The sequence below is a fragment of the Tamandua tetradactyla genome, chromosome 20, assembly GCF_023851605.1.
Source record: "Tamandua tetradactyla isolate mTamTet1 chromosome 20, mTamTet1.pri, whole genome shotgun sequence".
Classification (NCBI taxonomy): Eukaryota; Metazoa; Chordata; class Mammalia; order Pilosa; family Myrmecophagidae; genus Tamandua; species Tamandua tetradactyla.
The window spans coordinates 58220575-58229675 of NC_135346.1; the positions used below are offsets into that span (position 1 = coordinate 58220575).

A 9101-nucleotide genomic window follows, 5' to 3' on the forward strand; every position below is an offset into this window, starting at 1 on the left:
GCTTGCCTGACCAGACAACTGGGCATCATCATTTGGTCTAGTTGACACCAGAATCCAACCATCACACTATATGATTCAATTTATAGAACATTCTCTAAATGACAAAGGTATAGAGACAGAAAGCAGGTTAGCGGTTGGCAGGGGAGGGTAGCAGGAGGGAGGTCTTTGGGTTGATATCATTTTGCATCTTGATTGCCTTGGTGGTTACAAGAACCTATACACTGTGATAATATGTCATAGAACCACACACATGGCTCGTACCAACACCAAGTTTCTGATTCTGATATTGTACTCGAGTTTCAGGGGAAAACTGAGTAAAGGGTACAGAGGCCCTCTCTGAGCTATCTCTGCAATTTCCTATGGTTCTGCAATTATTTCACCATTAAAAAAAAAAAAAAAAGACACCATTGTAGGCTATCACGACCCAGCAGTTCTCGGCCCCTGATTGACAGAAAGCATGGGTGTTGGGGTCAAATAGACCCAAGTTCGAATCCCAATAATACCATGGCCAGCCAAGGGGTCCGTGCTCATTCACGTCTCTTCTCGTTGGTAAAATGAGACTTGTTGGGTCAACTTTGCAGGGTGGCCTTGAAGACTAAATGAAATAAAGATTGTACCCTGCCCAGCCCAGGGCCTGGCCTGCGACAGGAGCACACGGTCACCTAAACAAGTGGCACGCCGTGAATGCAGGAACATGGGCACATAGTTTAACAGGGAGGCCATGCAGGGTAGGAGTCACGGCCTTAGAATTGCTGGGCTTGAACCCTGGCTCTGCTGCTCCTTGGCTGGCTGGGCTTGGACAGGCTTCTTGCCCTCTCTGGCCCACAGCTCCCTCTTCTGTAAAATGGGGATAATACTAGTATCTGCTCCATAGGCTAGTAGTGAGGGTTGCAAGAAATAATGTGCCCTGAAGCCCTTAGGCTGGAGCCTGGGTCCTGGCAAGGATGCTGAGCATAGCTGCGAGCATACTGGGGGGTGGGAGTCTGGCTCACTCCAACACAGGGTGGGTGGGGGGTGGGGGAGTGGAGGGACCACTTGGCCAGATGCAACATCACCCCGGGGGAGCCCTGATGTCTCAGGCGCCTGACGTCTCAGGGGCTTGGTTCACCTTTCAACTGTCACTGGAAGTTTCCCCTTCAAGGTCCTGCAGTGCTGGATCCCATCCCAAGTAGGAAATCCTGGCCCCAGGTACCCATCTCTTAGAGGGCCCTGTCCCTCTCTATTCCTCCCTGAGGAGGGAAAGCACAAACCTGAACTGGAATCTCTGCCCAGAATGGATTTTGCGCTGCAGCCTCCTGGGGAGAAGGGAGAGGATGTGGGGATTCGTGGTGGGTGTTTTAAAACTATGGGGGCAGTAGGGGCTGAGGGGTGTGGCTCGAGGGGGATTGGAAAAGTCCCTCTGTCCCAAAACATTTATTTCATGGGTCTGCCACAGAGGGCCCAAATGCTGCCATTCCCAAATCTGTCCCTTGGGTTAAAAATTTCCAGCTGCGACATTCTGTTCCTCCTTTAAAACTAGAGGAGAGACATATTAAGGCATTAATGTGTGAATTAATTTATGACAGGGTTTGGGGTGAGGCAGTGAGGCATACTAAAAGTAGACAGAGGAGGGGCTCTTGGTTACTACGTATTTAAAAGCATCCCCTGGCTGTCCTCTTTGACGTAGATCCATTTGAACAGTTTCAGGGCTGCAGTCTTTATTTAACACAGCTCTGAGCCCAGATGCATGGGGGCCCAGAGCTGAGAGCGGGCTGGCTCCTGGCAATGCTTAATAGAAAGGTGAGTGTGTGGAGACCCTGAGTAAGAGGAGAGGCTGGACATGGCAGCAATGGCCACGTGCTTGCTGCTCCCAGGATCGTGCCAGAGGTAGAGATTACTACCCTGGAGCCAGGCAGGGGCATTTAGGAACCTCAGTTTCAAAGGAGCTGGTGATTTGGTGGGACGGGGGAAGCTTTATTAAATAAACCAACGGTGTATGCTGAGTTTAGCCATCAAGGGCACTTGCTGGCTTAAGAAGCAGTCAGGCTTCAGGTATGGCTGGATCCAGGACTCCCTGGGAGAATGTCTTAGTTTCTGTGACCACATCCTTCCTGTTTTACATGGGGTGAGGGGAGCAAGTCTGTGGAAAGTCTGCAAAAGTCTTGAGATTCATTCTGATTGGTCTGGCTTAGGTCACAGGCCCAACCCCTAATCCACTCCATTCCTTGGTGTGGATTATTTTCATTCACTCCAAGGGGTCAAGGTTGGAAGTAGGAACGGGTTTGAGTTCTATCTGAGCTGCACAGAGGGCAGGGAGCCTAGAGCAGAGCCTCACCCTATGGACTGGTAACTCCTAACAGTGGGTCAGTGCTCATTCACCTGCTTTTCCAACTTACCCAGGTAGAGCGACTAGACCAAGGCCACATACCCAGGCAGGGCTGGGATTCCATTCTATTTTATTTCATGGTCTTTCCAACCCCTCCTGGTCCAGTCTAAGCAACCGATCCTCCCCCATCCCACCTGCCCTAATACCCCATCCTGATATTCCAGAGTGCTTGTACACCTTGATAATCTAGAAAGGAGCTTAGAGTTCATTGCCTCCAGTCTACTTCACTGATGGGCCGAAGTTCATACACAGCCTGTAAAGGGCAGAGCGGAGTCGAGACTCCACATCTAGCGTCCCCACTCAGCACTCGCCTGTTGGGAGTTGTCTGGGGACCTGGTGTTGATTATGTGGGCCTGGTGGAAGAAACCCCAAGGGGAGAGGGTTGTACTCATGGGGACCTCAAAGGGTTAATGAGGCCCTTAGGCTCCACCCCTGCCGGCTCTACCTCTTCTGGGCTCCAAGCTCAGCTCCCCCCACCCAAGCTCCACAAGCACCCCGCCCTCTTTCCCCCACAGCGGGCTCCTAGATGGATGGGCTGCCCCTACCTGGGTCTCAAGCTCCATTTATTTGCCTGTGTCTTACTCCTTCTCTAGACCATTATCTTCCTCGCTAATTGCTTTGTTCTAATTCTTTAGAGGTAATGTTCTTCTGGTACTTTATTTCTACAGTTAACACCCTCCAATTAATTTCATAGCTCTTGAAAGTTCTCCCATAAATTGCCCTGAACACTCGTGCAGTTTATCTGTTGCATGCGATGACGTCGTTTCCGGCAGTGCTGGGATGGCTGTGCTCCATGTCACCCCAGCTGGGGCAGGGACACTGCCGGCATGTTAGTGGCATTTGATCTTTGTAATGACCTTTCAGAGCGCCCCATTTTGCAGAGAAGAAAGACTGAGGTTCAAAGGTTTAAGTTCTTTGCTTAAGGGCCCAGGAATGGACAGAGCTGGGATTTGAACTTCTGCCTCATGCTGCTAAAAGGCTGTGTTTTCTTCACTCCCTTTGCTGCAGTCCTGGGGACTCCCGGTAAGGGGAGCGCTGGTGGTGGGTCAGTGTGCCACTGGGGAAGCTGGTGGAAGGAGCACTTCGGTGCCCTGGAAAGAGGGAGGAAATGCAACCCTGGGGGAGACAGAGGATCTCAGGCACCAAAGGACAGGGAGAAAAAAAAAAAAACAGTGGCAGCTACACCATCCCTGGGGGAGAGGAGGGAAAAAACCCAACACCAACTGCATCTGCAGAGGAATAAAAAATGATTTCAAAATCCCTTTTTCTGGCTTTTTCGGCACATCCTTGGTACTATTTTATCTGGCAAATAGGAAGCCTAGTTGTTATTCTCAATTATGATATTAATTTTCCCAGTGACCCTGGGCTACTTACCACCTTCTCTGAGCTGGTTTCTCTATCTATCATCGCCTGCTCACGGACAAAAAGGTGTTCGTGCAGGAGGGACCTCTTTGTGTCTAGAAGCTGCCCCAGCCCTTATTACCCAGCGGGCACCGCGGGAGTGGGGCAAGGGGCAGACAGGACTGAGGTAGCAGCACCAGCTTTCTCTCTCCTCTTTCCCAGCCACACACCCCTCCCTCCTAACTGTTTTCATAGTTTTGGCTTCACAGACCCCTTCTGCCAACCTCACCTGTTAGGTGCTGGAATTTTCTCCTGCTCCCTCCCTCTCTCCCCTCCCCCAGAGTTGGGGTGGGGGTTGGTGACAACAAATACCCAGCAGGGTCCCAACTTCCCCCATCATGTGGTTGGGTTTTGCATTTTTCCAGCCATCTCTCTTCCTTGGGGCGGGGGTGGGGGGTGGAAAGGGGGGGAGGCGCGAGGTTGCCACGGGTCATTGGCCTCACATTTGTTTATCTCGGCAATCAACGTCCCCCTCTCTTTCTCTCCTATCTCTCCTTCCATCCTCCCCCTCTGTCTCCTCCGTCCTGCCGCGGCTCCCCGAGGCGGGAGGCACCGGGTGCGGGATTGTGGGCGCTGCTTACATGCAGCCAGAGCCGCAAGCGGGAGGCTTCCCGCAAACTGGGCAACTGGACTCCGAGGAAAGCTGGCTGGGACAGAGAAAAAGCAAAAGGCAAATAACGGAAGGTAGACCCCGGCATGGGGGGTTTGGCAAATATGGCTGAAGACAAGTCCCTGATGAGAAAAGTTCTAATGATTTTTTTTTTTTTTTTTTTTTTTTTTTTTTTTTGCGGTGGTTCAGAATGAAGACTCATTTTAAGCTCCTAGGTCCTCAGGAAAGAAAGGGCTTGGGTGGGGGCGGGAGCTGGTGGGAGCCACAGCCTGGGAGTCTCTGAGCTCTCACACTGCAAAGCATCCTGCAGGGCCCTCTCCACTCCCCCCCCCCCCGTACCCCTCCCACCCACCCAGTAGGCACCTAGAGGTTCCCATCACTGTCAGCTCTGTGAGGTAGGCAGGAGGCGTCATTCTTTGGGGTTGTTTATGGTCAGTGAGGAAACGGAGGCTTAGAAGGATGGGCAGAGCTGAATCTTTGATGGCCTACAGCTCTGTTCTGGATCTTTCCTCTGAACCAGGTAGCCTCATCAGAGACAGAGGGTTCTATAGCTTAGTGGGGACTTCATACCAGATCTGTGTCATATCCTTTCCCCTGAAACCCAGGGTGACAGTCAACATATTTAACAATATGAAGGCAGGCTCCCTGAGATGGGGCAGGTCCCGGCAGCTGTCATCTCCATTTTGCACAGGTTCCATGACTGTGCATCCTCCAGGAGGGAGGGAGGCTGGGCTCTGGGGGCATGTGGGCTTCTCTGACCTTCGTTTTCTTATCTGCGAGCTGGCAGCACCTCTGGTACTTGACACTTGGAACTGCCCGCAGATAAGACTGCTCTTGTATCTTAGTAGGCACCTGGATTGAAGCTGTTGCTCAATAAATGGTCACTATATTTATTTCCAAACCTGCTCCTCTGGCCACCCCAGCCCCATCCTTGTGAGATACGTGACTATCATACAGTGAGATCGGTTATATCAGCAAATAGACCAAGCATTTACACATCTAGATGAGGCGGGACAGAAACGGCCACAGTTTCCCTGCTCATTCCGGACACCTTCTGTAGGAACAGCCTTCGGATATGGCTTGTGAACCTCACTCCTGGGAAAGCATCATTTCTTGGGGTCTTGTCTTGTGTGGGAAAGCCTGGCTCGCTCAGCTGTTGGGTTCCTCAGGCCGGGTTCTGAAGGGACCTGGCTGTTTCCCGAGTTTGCAACCACCGTCTGATGGAACAGGGCAGAAGAGGGTGGCCAGAGTGCTCTGGATCTCCCTTCCCAGGAGGAGATCTGGCAGTGGCATTGGGGTCAGCACACTGTCTCCTGAGGGCCTCGTGGAAAGGGAGCCTTTTCCATGGAACCCAAGTCTCCGCCGGTTCTTTTCAAAGCCACTCTTCTCCCTTGACACTGGCCACCCAGTGGTCCAGGCCAGGGGCAGGATCTCAGGAAGAATTCGACCAGGCACCTCTCCTTCCTCCCCCTGTCCCACTCCCCCCAGCTCCCGGGACGCTCCGGCGGGAGACTTTCAGATTTCATCGATTGACAGCAGAAAAGCCAGCGACTGGCATTGATTGAATCCTTCTCACCTCACTTTTGAGAAGACAGAGGAGGGGGTGGGTTGGAGACCAAGGTGAGGGGGGTGACAGTTTCAGAGGGGACGCTGTTGGATGCACTGCTCCCCCAGCCCGGAAAACAGTGCTTGGGTCCCTGTAGCTCCCGCATCCCAGTCCCCTGGGGCGCTCGTTAGATGTACCACCACCTGCCCCCACCCCTCAGTGCCACAGAGAGTCACTGGGACAGGGCCACAAGATTGACATTTTAAATGGCAATTCCAGAGAGTTCTCTTGCCTGAAATGTTTAAGAATCACTTTCTTGGACTGAGATGTCATGGTTCTGAGGACAAAATTTCCCCTGACTGCCCACTCCGCGGCCATCAGCCTGTTGGGGTTCGAGTGCCATCTTTGCCATCTACAAGCCGTGGAGCTTTACATCCCTGCCTCGGCTACTGGGAGACCCGAAAGGAGGGCCTCCTTCCCTGGGTCAGCTTCTTCCAGATCCTGCATCCAAGGGCACAGATGGCACCTTGCCTTACAGCTCCCCGAACTCAGCTCAGACAGGAGCTGCCACAGGCAGGTGCCTGTCCCCAGCTTGCACCTCCACCCTCACCCCCTCCATTCCAGCTGGTGGGATTCGCCAGGGTTGGGAAAGAATCTCCAGCCAGACCCATGAGAGTGCCAGGCCCGGCCCCACCCAGCTGCCAGACCTTGGGTGAGTTGTTTCACACATCGTCTGTCCCTTGATTTCTTCCTTTATTCATTCTTCCGACAGATATTGATTAAGTGCCAATTGGGTGCTGGGCGCCGTTCTTGGTGCTGGGACACAGCTGCTCTGGACAGGCGAGGTTCCTGTTCTCACCGGAGTGAGGAGGCAGAGGATCAACTCACAAACAAGTCAGTGAAACAAGGTGACTGAAAGCGGTGATAATTGCTGTGAAGTCAATTAAAGGGGGTGGTGGTGATAGAGAGAGAGAGATGGCTGGGAGGTGGGGGTGGGGTGGGGCTGCCTCTCTGGGAAGCTGAATGCCAAGTTGCTGGCCTGGTATAAACAGCGGCAGAGCAACCCAGGCAGAGAGAACAGCAAATGCAAAGGTCCTGGGGCAGGAAGGGGGTGGGGGTGGGGATAGGGTGCTAAGAGAACGGAAAGCTGGCTAAGGAGGCAGGAGCATCGTGTGGGAGGAGCTGTGGGGGTAGGGGGTGAGGTGAGTGAGGTCAGCAGAAGGCAGGTATGCCAGGCCTGTGGGGTTTATTCTAGGTGTGATGGGAAGCTCACACCAGCTGGGAGATTTAAACCTGGCAGTTAAGTAGAGTACCTGGGCCCAGGTTAGTGCTAGGTGAGTGCCCTCTATGCCCTTACCCTGTGACCCCCGTCCCAGCTCAGGCATTAGGATCACATGGTGACCTGGGGCCCTCAGCTCCTTTAAGGAGCAGCCTGGAAACATTTTAAGGTCATTGCCAAATCTGGGCACTGGGACCCCATTTGAAGATGCACGGCTGTGTCAGGATGTGTTTAAATCACTGCCTTTTCTCTGCCCCTCAGCCACAAGCCAGCAGTAAAGCATAATCTGTCTTCCCTTTGTTTCCCCAAACCTAAAATACAGCCAGGGCTTTGCAGGGCTCCAAAGCCCCTGAATGTGGCATTCCCGGGAAGGCCAGGGCTTGGTCGTTTTGGGGTTCTGACCCCCCTCCTTCCGGGTGGGCTTGGGGTTGGAAGTGGTGAATGCCGCCTGTCACCTGCCCAAGGGGAGCCCACACCGTCTTTGGGAAGGGTTGGGCTGCCTGGAGAAGGCGGCAGAGGCAGTCAGGGAGGGGTGCCACGGTTGCCATGGAAGGGGCTGCAGCGTATTCTGGAATGAGAATTCTTACCGCAGAGAACTGGATGGAGGGGCGGATGGCAGGGGAAGGTGACGGGAGGCCGGTGTCGCTCTTTTGTCCTTGGCGCTTGCCTGCGTCCCAGCGGACAGCGAGTGCCCCCCCAACCCCAGCCCGGAGCCAGCGGGCCCCGCTCGCCTGCCCCCCCCAGCAGCCCGCCCCCCAGCAGCCCCCTCCCCCAGCAGCCCCCTCCCCCAGCAGCCCCCTCCCTGTCCTGCTGGTCCGCCTTGTGTTCAGAAGGCAGTGAGTGGCCCCTTTCCAGGAGGCCTGTTTACCAGCACGACAACAGCAAATTACTGCTCTTAAAAGGCATTCAGCGTTTATCCCGGCAAACCAGCTCAAAGCAGAGGGGCCTGCGATGCCTCCTCCCTGGAATCGGCTGAAACGGGTTTGCTGAGCATCTTAATTGACTTCCTTCCACCCACCACATCAAATGCATTTAATCTACTCTAGCAAATGGCTAATTTTGAAAATCCGCTTATCAGAATTAGGTCCTCGACATCCATATTTATTTACTCTTCATTTTCATAATCTTTTTTTTTTTCCATGCACATTACTAAATTCTGCTTTGTATTGTCTGGCTCTATCTCACAAGGCTCAGGGGTGGGAGGTGGGGGTGCAAGGGCGAAGTTAGGGGCAGATTAGAAGTGGGCACACAGAAGGGGTGGGTTTGGGCATTCCTGGTCCCGGATCAGAAGGCTGGGCTCTCACAAGTGAAGAACTGTCCTTGAGAAATTGCAAAAAGCTGAGACTTGAACAAAATAGGGTTAAGAAGATGAGCTCATCTTGATGGGTCTGGGTTTTTGGGTTGTTTTATCATGAGAAACCAGTGGCTGTGGCAGAAATGTGCCAGGAAGCGGTTGGGTTCACCTCCTCTTCCCCGCCACTTCCTGGCTGCCGGGCTCTGAGCTAAGCGCTTTACATCTGCTAATTCTCACACCAGCCCTGCATCGCGGGGAGAGACCCCACTCCATGTAGGGTGATTCAAATCCTTCTCGGTGTCTGGACAACAAATCCTTTCTCTTTGCAACATAATGTCGAGTGTGCAAGGGGTGTTTTAATCCATCTGAGTGTGGAAGAAGCACAAGGCTGTTTGTGCAGGACATGGACCAGTAAGAAACACAGTGTCTAGCGATAGAGAGGTTTTCAGAATTTGTAAATGGCTTGCCGGAGTGCAAGGTGATTCTACACCCGTGGCAGCCTTTGCAGGCAAGAGCAGTGTTTTCTCACAAAGCTTTCCTAGCCAGATTAGAGACTCTGATAGTTTGATAAGCGCAGTTGAAGAGCTGCAAAGAATGGCTAGGCCA

At 53.1% G+C, this 9101-nt stretch overlaps 1 long non-coding RNA gene across 4 annotated transcripts; it reads right to left on the bottom strand.

Moving 5' to 3' along the window:
• Positions 1-2941: 2941 nt before the first annotated feature.
• On the bottom strand, positions 2942-7736 carry LOC143664626 (uncharacterized). 4 transcript variants are annotated; one of them, XR_013166554.1, is made up of 4 exons: positions 7647-7736; positions 6630-6771; positions 4210-4413; positions 2942-3456 (listed from the first exon to the last, which is right to left on the bottom strand). It is a non-coding gene; the product is annotated as an uncharacterized LOC143664626 (long non-coding RNA). The 4 variants fall into 4 exon arrangements; XR_013166555.1 differs by lacking the exon at positions 4210-4413 and having other exon boundaries at positions 3418-3456; XR_013166553.1 differs by lacking the exons at positions 2942-3456; positions 4210-4413 and adding an exon at positions 5262-5593.
• Positions 7737-9101: the final 1365 nt, after the last annotated feature.